Source organism: Tenrec ecaudatus, chromosome 3, assembly GCF_050624435.1.
Source record: "Tenrec ecaudatus isolate mTenEca1 chromosome 3, mTenEca1.hap1, whole genome shotgun sequence".
Lineage (NCBI taxonomy): Eukaryota > Metazoa > Chordata > Mammalia > Afrosoricida > Tenrecidae > Tenrec > Tenrec ecaudatus.
Window position 1 is genome coordinate 116,158,655 of NC_134532.1, and position 11,430 is coordinate 116,170,084.

Here is an 11,430-nt window from a genome sequence, read left to right on the forward strand (position 1 = left end):
TGTTCCTTCTCTCCAAATGCACATTGTTTATGTTTTTGAGATGAGTACATCCATTGTTTTAAAAGAGGTGTCTGAACCATGAAGAACGCACATTAACCATAGAGTCAGAACTCAGGCAGGGTGATCAACTGGATTGAACTTGGGTGGTGCTGATATGTATGTTTTTTTATTCCACAGGATATTGTTGCTTAATATAGGTTCTGGTAATGTTGAATTTTTATGTATAGGGAAAAGGATGTGTACATGGCACACAGGGAAACATCTGTGTTTGGGCCTATCCAGAATCCATTCCTTCCAGATCTACTCCCTGATTTTCCCAGAGGGCTCTTTTCTCCTCTCAATCACAGCAATTGAGGTGAACTTGACTTCACTTGCCGCTTCCGGAGCTCTATTTTGGGCTGCTAACAACAAAGTCAGCAGTTTGAAAACAACTGCTTTGCTGAGGGAGAAAGACAGGCTCCCATAAAGAGCTACAGTGTCAGAAACCCACAAGAGGAAGTTCTCCTGTGCCCTGTAGGGTCTCTATGAGCAGGAATAGAGTCAAGGATAGTGAGCTTTGACTCCATTCCATCTTCCTAAGTTTGACATCGACACAAACTTAGACACCCAACCAAGCATTGTATCCATCCAACTTTAGTGACTGTTTCTGACATGAACTACACTCTCAGACTTAAATTAGTAAAATGAAAGTCCCTAACACTCATTTCTGGGACTGGGGAAAAGATGTCTTCTTCTTGGTGGAATCGTTACAAGGATAGAATGTAAGCCTGGAGTTTCTATCACCTATCAGGAGCAAGCCCTGGCAGCGCAGAGAGCTATGCATTGGGCTGCTAACCCAAGGCCCATGGTCCAAACTCATCAGTCTCCTGCAAGGGAGGAAGAAGATGCCTCCTGTTCTTATAAGATTTTTATAAGAGCTGTAAGGTCCCCCAATAAAATGATTTAGTCTTAGAAACCCTAAGGAGCAGTTTGACTTTTTCCTGTATGGTCCTTATGAGTCGGAATTGACTCGATGGCAGTGAGTTTGGTCTGGGTTTATCATGAGTGAAGGATACAGTAACCACCCACTGCCATCAAGTTCATTGTGACCCATAATAACCATCTTTGTAGGAGCAGATAGTCTCCTCTTTCTTCTGTAAAGTAACTGGTGGGTTTGAACTTCTGACCTCCCAATTAGTAGTCCCACACTTACCCAACAGTGTCAGCAGGGCTCCTAATATGAGTGAAAGTAGATCTAAAGCAGATAAAGTGAGATTTCAGCAATAGAGAGAGTGCCTTGTTGCCCTCATTTAAGCACCTTGATTGAGCTGAAATGGAAAATTATTCTTAAAATTTTGTTACTCAAGTTAAACTCCTTGCCAACTTTGCTTTGGTAACCTAGTTTATGCACTTTCCAACAGAAAGCATTATTCCTAGTGTAGGTCTTTAACCTAATAGAGAAGGAAGTCATGCTATGATTTACATGGGGAGAGGTGTCATCACATTTGAGATTTTAGAAGAACATCATATATAAGTTTTGATTGAGTAATCTATGTAGAATGAAAATCACGGAAGTTTTTACTATTCTATTCCCAAAACAAAACTCTGAAGAAAAATCATCTGTCTGGTTACATGTTATACCTATGTTTGTATAGTAATTCTAGTTAGGCGTCATATTAGAGACAAGGCCAAGGACTAAAGGAACATTATATGCATTTCTCTCTCTTTTTATTAGTTGGATTTTACTACAGATATCACATCATTCCATATTTCGATCACGTTGAGTAGGATTATACAATTGTTCCCACAATCAGTTTCCAACCATTTTTTTTCTACATGGGTGCCTTGACATTGTCTCCCTCTTCCCACCCCCCACCCCTCTCCCCTTATTCTACCTGCTGCCCTTGTACAGTCATCTTTCTCTCTTCTTAGTCGACTACTTCATCATCCTTTTAAAACCTTCCTGGAGTAGAAAGGGGGAGCCGATCACAAGGATCTACAAATAACCTCCTCCTTGGGGGACAGACTGTGGACAATTGGGTGAAGGGAGACGTCGGATAGTGTGAGACATGACAAAATAACAGTAATTTATACATTGTCAAGGGTTTGTTCATGAGGGAGGAGGTAGCAGGGAGGGAGGGAAAAAATGAGGAGCTGATACCAGGGGCTCAAGTAGAAAGCAAATGTTTTGAGAATGATGATGGCAGCAAATGTACAAATGTGCTTGACACATGGATGTATGTATGGATTGTGATAAGAGTTGTATGAGACACCAGTAAAATGATTTTTAAAAATCTTTTTTTTTCTCACACAGACAGCTACACATTTATGGAACCATTTAACATTTCATAGATATAATGGCTAAAGTGCTGGCTCATTCTCTGTGGATTGAAAAATCGAGAACCAGTTAGAAGACCTTTTTTTTTTTTCTTTTACAAGATAGGAATTTGTGAAACATTTTCCATTAAAAGATGGTAGAAGATAAGTTAATAAATTTCTATACATAAATATCAATAGCAAGATTAAGAATTATTGATTAGTATCAATTATGCTCCATAAAGGAAAGGAGGGTGAGACTTCGTCTTCTGTATTTTGGACATGTTGTCAGGAGAGACCAGTCCATAGAGGAAGACCTCATGTTTGGTAAAGTGGAGGGACAGCCCTCATGGAGATAGAGTGACACATGGCTGCAATGATAGGCTCAAACATAAGAACAATTGCAAGGATGGTGGAGGACAGACAATGCTTCATTCTCTTGTTCATAAGGTTGCTATGGGTCAAAACCCACTATAAAGCACCTAACAACCACAAGACCCATTATGCATATAAACATCTATTAACTAAGACAAAACAATGTTCTGTTTGTTCCGAGAGTTTCTGATGAATTTAGGACTCTTGCTGTTTGTATTTCCTGTAAATGCCGCAACCCAACCCACTGCTGTTAAGCCTATTCCAACTCGTTGTTAACTTACTGAACCAAGTACAACTGGCCCATGAGAGTGCCTAAAGCTGTCAATAATTATGGGCACAAACTCCATTATAAATGCACATGTTTCTCCTGTGAAGTGATGTGTGAGTTCAAATCTCCAACCTTTCACTTAGCAGCTAAGCATTTTAGCCATATATTTCCAGGCCTGCTTATTTCCTATAAGCTAACCTTTAAATGAAAAAAAAAATTAGGGGTTGCCCCATTCTCAACTATGTGGACACCTGTCCCTCGCCCCAGAAGTATTTATTTCAGAGGACAGCACTGAAGCTGCAGCTCAGGGAGATGGACATGTCTGATCAGAGCACATGGGAGCAAATGAAAGGGGAAGTAGAGAGAGTGGAGCACATCCTGGCCCACCAACTCTTGAGGACGATATTCCTGCTCAGAGCAGCCAATCCACAGAGAAGACCACATGCCTGGCCCCACTATGAGAAATGACATCCCTCATTGAGAGAGTGTGGGAATTCCGCCCGATCTGATGACACCACACCAAGGTAAAACACTAAGGGTATGGAACAGAACAGAAAAGGGAACAGAGTAATGAAGTCCCTAGAGAATACCAAAAATAGATTTTGGGGCCAGGGCTTGGCACCCAACAGATGACCCGAAAACACTCCTAAAGGCCAACAAACAGTCCTTGAACTAACTTTAAACTTTTCTTTCTTTTTGTTGTGTTTTGCTTTTTTGTCATTGGCTTGTTGTTTTATTTTCATTTGTTGTTTGGTTTTGCACTGTTTTATTTTTGTGCCTGTTATTATCTCCGCAGGTCTGTCACTCTAAATAAAATAGGCTGGATTAACAATCTGGAAGAGAAAACAATGGGACCGAAAGGTCCTGGGGGATATGGGAGAGGGGGAAGTGGAGGAAAAGGATGTGGTGTTAACAAACCCAGGGACAAGGGAAAAACAAGTGATCCAAATTGGTGGTGAGGAGGTTGTAGGAGGCCTGGTTGGGTGTGACCAAGGGTAATGTAACCCAGAGGAATTGCTGAAACCCTAATGAAGGCTGAACATGATAGTGGGACAAGAGGAAAGTAAAAGGAAATAGAGGAAAGAACTAGGAGGCAAAGGGTCCTTTATAGAGGTCTAAATAAAGATATATACATATGTAAATATATTTATGTATGAGGATGTAGAAATAGATCTATGTGTGTATATGTATAGATTTAGTATTAAGGTAGCAGATGGACATTGGGCCTCCACTCAAGTAATCCCTCAATGCAAGAATACTTTGTTCTATTAACTGGCATTCCATGATTCTCAACTTCCCGACACAATCACTGAAGACAAAGTGGGTTCATAAACAAATGTGGTGAAGAAAACTGATGGTACCTAGCTAACAAAAGTTATAGCGTCTGGGGTTTTAAAGGCTTGAAGTTAAACAAGTGACCATCTAGCTCAGAAGCAACAAAGCCCACATAAAAGAAGCACACCAGCCTGTGCGATCACGAGATGTTGAAGGGATCAGGTATTAGGCATCAAAAACAAAAAAATCATATCACTATGAATGAGGGGGAGTGCAGAGTGGAAACCCAAAGCCCATCTTTAGGCAATTGGACATCCCCTTAAGGAAGGGTCACAGGGGGGAGGAGACAATCCAGTCAGGGTGCAGTGTGGCAATGATGAAACATACAACTTTCCTCTAATTCTTAAATGCTTCCTCCCCACTACTATCATGACCCCAATTCTACCTTACAAATCTGGCTAGACCAGAGCATGTATACTGGTACAGATAGGAACTGGAAACACAGGGAATCCAGGGTAGGTGATCCCTTTGGGGCCACTGGTGAGAGTGGCAATACTGGGAGGGTAGCAGAAGGGTGGGTGGAAAGGGGGAACTGATTATAAGGATCTACATATAACCTACTCCCTGGGGGACAGACAACAGAAAAGTGGGTGAAGGGAGACGTTGGACAGTGCAAGATATGCCAAAATAATAATTTATAAATTATCAAGGGTTCATGAGGGAGGGGGAGCTGGAAGGCAGGGGGAAAATGATGACCTGATGCCAGGGGCTTATGTGGAGAGCAAATGTTTTGAGAATGATGAGGGCAATGATTGTATAAACGTGCTCTACACAAATGATGTATGTATGGATTGTGATCAGAGTTGCATCAACCCCTAATAAAATGATTTTTTTAAAAGAAAGAAAACGACTAAAAAGGACCAGTTTCTAGTTATAATCAGTGGGTAGAAGTAATGTACACAGCTTCTAGATCACTTAAAAAGGAATTTTACTGCCCTCAGCGTTACCTTCTTCCCATTCCACTGGGCTGGCTGTGAATATGATTCCGGAGTCAGTGGTAAGTGTGGGGGACAGAACTGGGAAGAGAGTATATGAGGAGAAACTCTCAAAATTCATACGTTAAGGAGTCTGGGAGGCCAAGACTCCCTTGGAGGAAACCGTCACCTTCACGGACTGGAGATGTATCCCACTCACATTCTCCTAAGTCATAGTTATTCCCCAGGATGTCCCCGCATAATAATGCCGCATTGAAGGTGCTGTCTGCAAACACATGGTCACTGACTATACACTAGGAGGTCAACTCCTTGCAGGGTATCTACCTGAAGGTGGTCAACCATCAAGAGCAATCAGACCCTATTGTCTCTCCCACCCTGAGTAGGACCCACTCCCTTCTGATAAGGTTAATGGATTGTTCCCCAAGGAGAGCCCAAAGACATCAAAGGGCAAGGCAACCCAGGGACAACCAAGGTTAGGCTGCCATTTTAACCCTGGAGCCCACCCATCTTGATATTATATGCCTAGTGCCTCCTTTTCTTTGTTCATCCCTCCCTTGCTCATCCCTCCAATGCCCCCCCCCCCCGCCATGTATTGGCTATTGTACAATGCCTTCCTGTTACATGTATGCTTTCTGTGACCTGCATGGCCCAGATGACATTAGCTTGCCCCTATCACGTTGGGGCTGTAACATTTTATGGGTGTAGAAAGTCTCATCTTTCTCTTGCCTGTTCAGCATTGTGTCATAAAATGTAATCTAAACCCCATTATCTTTTAGTTAGGTTTTTCTGTACCAACTTTTCAAAAAATTATTTTATTAGGGGCTCCTACAACTCTTATCACAATCCATACATCCATCCATTGTGTCAAGCACATTTCTGTACCAACTTTTTGAAGGTATGGAATGTGACCAAAACTACTAAATAAAATCCAACTTTTTTTCTTTCTCTCATAATACAGAGGGATTCCTCTCAATGACAAAAACTTCAGAATGTATAGTAATCTCCTAAAATGGATACTTAAAAATTGACCTCTGATTCTACTGCAGGAGATATTCTTGGCTGGAGTATATTAGTTTACATTTTAAGATGAGCATCCTAGATGATGATGAAAAAAGTGGTCTGAGAAACTTTAAGGGTGGAAGATAAGTCTATGAAGGGGTAACCCAGCCCCCCTGGAAAAATGTTTGGCGAGCGGAGCTTTAATAGTGTGCATTTTTTTCCTCCAAGCGAGCATCCAGCAATTCACTCTGAGTTAGTGCACCCAGTGGAATCGCCTGGGAAGGTTCACTCTAGTCAAGGTGAATTTTTTCATAAAAGCAGTTTCACTCTAACCTTGTTTTGTTAGATGAATGATTTAAAAGAATAGTGTGTGGTTGTGAAATTTTGTTTGCTGCTCGGGAAAGATGCTGCAGAAATTGTTGTTATATTGAACACAGTTTACAAGGACAGTGCTATGGGAAAAAACTCAAGTGTTTGAGTGGTTTTCTCATTTCAAAAAAGGTGAAATGTCAATTGAGGACAAACTTCATTCTGGATATCTGTCAGCTTCTCAAACAGAGAAAATGTCAATGAAATCTGTATATTTGTTCTCGAAACTGACGATGGACCATTGAAGAGATGGGGAAGTTATCTGGATGATCTTGGAGCTCAATTCAGCAAATTTTAACAGAAGATTTGAGAAAGAGAAGGGTCACTGAAAAATTTGTGTCTCAGGTTCTGACTGACCAGGAAAAAGAGTGTTGATTGGAAACATGCTGTGCTTTGAAAGAACAGCTCCAAAAGACCCAGACTTTTTCCCCAAGGTCATTCCTGGTGATGAGACAAGGTGCTATTCTTATGACCCCGAAAGCAAGCATCAGTCAAGTCAGTGAAAGACACCATCATCACTTGCCCAAAAAAGGCTCCATAAATGAAATCAAAGATCTAGACAATGCTTATTTGTTTGTTTTATGTGAAGGGGATAGTGCATTTGGAGTTCATTCCACCAGGTCACACTGTTAATTAAGCCTTCCATTTAGAGGTTCTGAAAAGATTGTGTAACAGTGTGTGACAAGAAAGGCCTGATTTGTGGCACACTGGCTTTGCCACTACGACAATGTACTTGCTCACGCAGCCAACTCAGTGCACCTCGTCTCTCTTGCCCCACACACCTTACTCACCTGACCTCACTCCATGCAGCTTCTTTTTGTTTCTGTGAATGAAGAGGAGCATGAAAGGACAGTGATTTGATGACTTAGAAGAGGTGAAGAAAAAAACAAGGGAGGTGATGTCAGCCATCCAAAGAGTTAAGTTTGAAAAATGCTTCCAAGAATGAAATCGCAGATTTCACAAATGTATTAAGTGTAATGGAGAGTACTTTGAGGGTGAGAAGGTTGTTTTGTAAATAAAATTTTAAAACATAGCTTTGGGGGGGGAAGAATTCCAGGTGTTTTTTTTTTGGGGGGGGGTGGTAATCCTCCTGTATATCATCCCTGAAAAAAGAATTGCGTATTCCTTATGAAAAGTAGAGCCATGATAAAACAAGAGGTGTTTCTAAATTCATATATTGTTCTTTTTTAAGAAAAAAGAAAAAGGAAGAATTCGACATAGCAGTTCATAGTAATGAGCTTATTATGAAGTTGTTAAGTGCCATTGAGTTGACTCCAATCCATTGCGATCCTATGGACAACAGAAGTAAACACTCTCAGTGCTGTGCCATCCTCACAGTTGGTAAGTTTGAGTCCATTGTTGCAGCTGCCGCTGTGTTGATCCATTGTGCTGAAGGGCTCCCTCTTTTCTGATGACCCTCTGCTTTCCCAAACATCAGATCCTCTTCCAGAGACTGGTCTTTGCTCACCCACCTTTCTGGTAGGTGTAAAGGCATTATCTTATCGCAGACAGTTTTGTATTTCAAAATAGACCTTGAAATATACTTTTTTATAATGAAGACAACACCATCTCTCTTCAATTTGTCATTCTGAGCAGAGTAAACTATGTAATTGTGTTTCTCAAAGTGGCCGATATCAGTTCATTTCAGCTCAGTCTAGGATGTAGATGTTAATGCATTCCATTTCAATTTGATGACTTTTTTGGGCTAGATCCATTTTTCATACACTCCATTTTCCAGCTGTTAATGGATCTTCTTTGCAGCTGTTTCTTCTCATTTTAATTTGCTGCCCATCAGCAATAAAGGTCCCGAAAGCTTTGCTCCATCCATGTGATTAAGATTGACTCTACTTTAAGGAGATGACTCCAGTTGTATTTTAAGAGTGTTTCTGGGCTACTAACTACAAGGTCAGTAGTTTGAAACTACTAGTGGCTATGAGTCAGCATCAATTTGATGGCAGTGAGTTTTTTCAACTAGATATGGTTCATGTGCCCACATTTGCAGACAATGTTCTGCTGCTACTCATAATGTAGTCGGTGGTTAGTCTCTCAGAAGTGGAGAGTTAATAATGCTTTCCTATTCTCTTCTTAGTCTGAAATCGCCTCAGAAATCTGTGCACCCTGGATGACCCTGCTGATATTTAAAATAGTGGTATAGCTACCAATGTCACAGCAGCATGCAAGCTACCGAGTACAACAGACCAGTGGTGGAGCTTCTTATACCCAGTTATTATTAAACAATTAGTTTTAATTTAGTTCTCTCTAAGATATAAGCAGTTTAAAACATTTCATTCTGCATGTTCTAAAAGTTGGCTTGAAATAGAATCATATCAATAATGATTGGAGTATTGAACATAACTATAGGGAAAAAACAACTAAGAATCTGAGATTTATGTCAGAAAAAAATATAAAGCAAAAATTAGATTTTTTTTGTTTTTTTTTAATTAGAATTTTTGCTGAAAGTTAATTTTGCATGGAAGAAATGGAAGCCTTGAATTTTAAATTAAGGAAATACAAATATAAACATAGAATAAGAAACTTAGCATTTTTGTGCAAGGAGGGGAGCAGAAATTTTATGGATAGTAAGAGGTTTAAAAAATAGGAAAAATGTAAAGAAATGTGCACTAAGTATCCTTCCTCTCACTCCAAAGCCTAGAAATCTAAAAAAAATACATTAAAAAAATCTGATAATAGCTTCATGGAAAGCAAGATCCAATGTAAAACAAAATAAACTTTTAAAACCATTTTCTTCATATTTGTTGAATTATGTATCTTTTAAAAGATATTAGTTGTGGAAAAAAAGAAAGAGGGGCTATGTTTTCAGCTAAGGACTTAATCTGCTTTCTCAGGGCTCAAGAAAAATACTAAAAGTGGAAAATTATGATCTAAAGCAAATTTTTGCTCCAAGGTAACAACATTTCATTTCTTGACAGGAAGCAGCTGACACAACTAGGCCTCACTGCACTGGAGAAGCTTGTTTCTCTTCCAAACAAGTGGTCTGAACTGTCTCTCTCACTCAAAGGAGGAAGCAGGTCAGGCCTCACATAATGAACTTAAACATAAAGAGGTAAAGCTATTCCCACATGCACCTCTTCCGTGGGCTTTTCAGATGGGCACGAAGCTTGCCTTTGATGCACATTTTAAATGGCTCTCTTTAAGTGCTTTCCTTCCAGCAGAAAGAATGTCCTTTACAGTTGAATATTAACATTCTTCCTGAGGACACACCCTTCTGTCCCCCTCCCACTCTGTTAGAGAGTCAAGATTGCTAGAGACTTGTTTGGAAATCTTATTTGATAAAGACATAAGGGAAAGTAACTGCCAATCAAGAACAATATTAATTTTTGTGACCGTTTGTTGTGGATTTATTTTTTAATTGCCGAGAAAATTTTTAAAAATACTCACATAAAGATAAAGTGTCACACTAACATAAGGTGACCAGATTTTAACATTGGTAATGCGGGACACCATTGATGGGGGTGGGAGAGGGGGGTAGGGGGGATGAGGGGGGTGGAGGTGGGATTCTTGATTAAAAATTTGGTTTATATGGAGCAACAAAAATTTTCATAGAACGCAAAAATAATATTGTAATATATTTTCTAGTTCCAACATAATACATTAAAAATTATGTATAGTATTATTTTATTCTTTGGTATATTTCTCATTTGAGTGAGATTTTTTTTAGTAGATTGCTGTCATTGTCAAGCACATTTGTATATATGTTGCCATCATCATTTTCAAAACATTTTCTTTTTACTTGAGCCCTTGGTATCAGTCCTCATTTTTTCCCCCTGCCTCCCCAACCTCTTCTATCACAAACCCTTGATCATTTATAAATTATTATTTTTTCATGTCTTACACTGCCTGATGTCTCCCTTCACCCACTTTTCTGTTGTTTGTCCCCCAGGGAGAGGGTTATATGTAGATCATTGTAATCTGTTCCCCTTTCTCCCCCACCTTCCCCCTTCCCCTCCCGGTATCACTACTCTCATTATTAGTACTGAGGGGTTTATCTGTCCTATTCCTTGTGTTTCCAGCTCTTATCTGTACCAGTGTACATCCTCTGGTCTAGCCAGTTTTGTCAGGTAGGATTGGGATCATGATCGTGGGGAGGAGGAAGCATTAGAGAACTAGAGGAAAGTTGTGTCTTTCATTGGTGCTATGCTGCACCCTGCTTGGCTCATCTCTTCCTTGTGAACCATCTAGAAGGGGATGTCCAATTGTTATCAGGCCATTATTGTCAACATCAATTTAAAAAAATATTTGTGAAAACAGTTGTCAAGCCACATGATTCTGTTATCATTGGAAAGTACTGATGATCTCATTCCTGTGTTGACTTCCTGTGCTCTTCTTCCAGTATCAAGAGACTAGCCTATACATACAATTTCATTGCTTATTTTCTAGCCACAAATGCTCCGAGCCACAATGTTTCCATCTTTGTGACAATGTTCTTTTACATGTAATCTCCAATACAATTTTACTGAAGAAGGGTGACATAAAAATCTAGGTCAGTGTATTTTGTAGGTGAATTTTGCCTAATGTTTGACCAAGCCAAATTTGCATAAACAGTTTTGAGAGTACTTTGGAATATTGCACTGGACCCATTCCCAGACAGTGTAGAAATATTCTTGAGACAGTCTCTAAATATTCCTAAACAAATGTTCCCCTTTAAGCATAAGCAGGAGACAGTGGAAGTCATGAAGCCCAATTTACTGCTGGACAGAAACTTGTTATTCAAAACCAGGCTTCTGTGGCCAATTCTAAGTGACCAAGGTTTAGGGTAACCCACTTGTGGCTCTACAAGTGATTGGCCTTTAAATCTGTGTTTCTTCAGATGAATCCCCACATGCCTCAGTGAAG

At 39.9% G+C, this 11,430-nt stretch overlaps 1 long non-coding RNA gene across 1 annotated transcript; it reads left to right on the plus strand.

The window, feature by feature from the left end:
- The first annotated feature begins 6,433 nt into the window (after nucleotides 1-6,433).
- LOC142443519 (uncharacterized) lies at nucleotides 6,434-9,971 on the plus strand. The gene is made up of 3 exons (XR_012783519.1): nucleotides 6,434-6,506; nucleotides 7,769-7,917; nucleotides 9,507-9,971. It is a non-coding gene; the product is annotated as an uncharacterized LOC142443519 (long non-coding RNA).
- The last annotated feature ends 1,459 nt before the right edge of the window (nucleotides 9,972-11,430 follow it).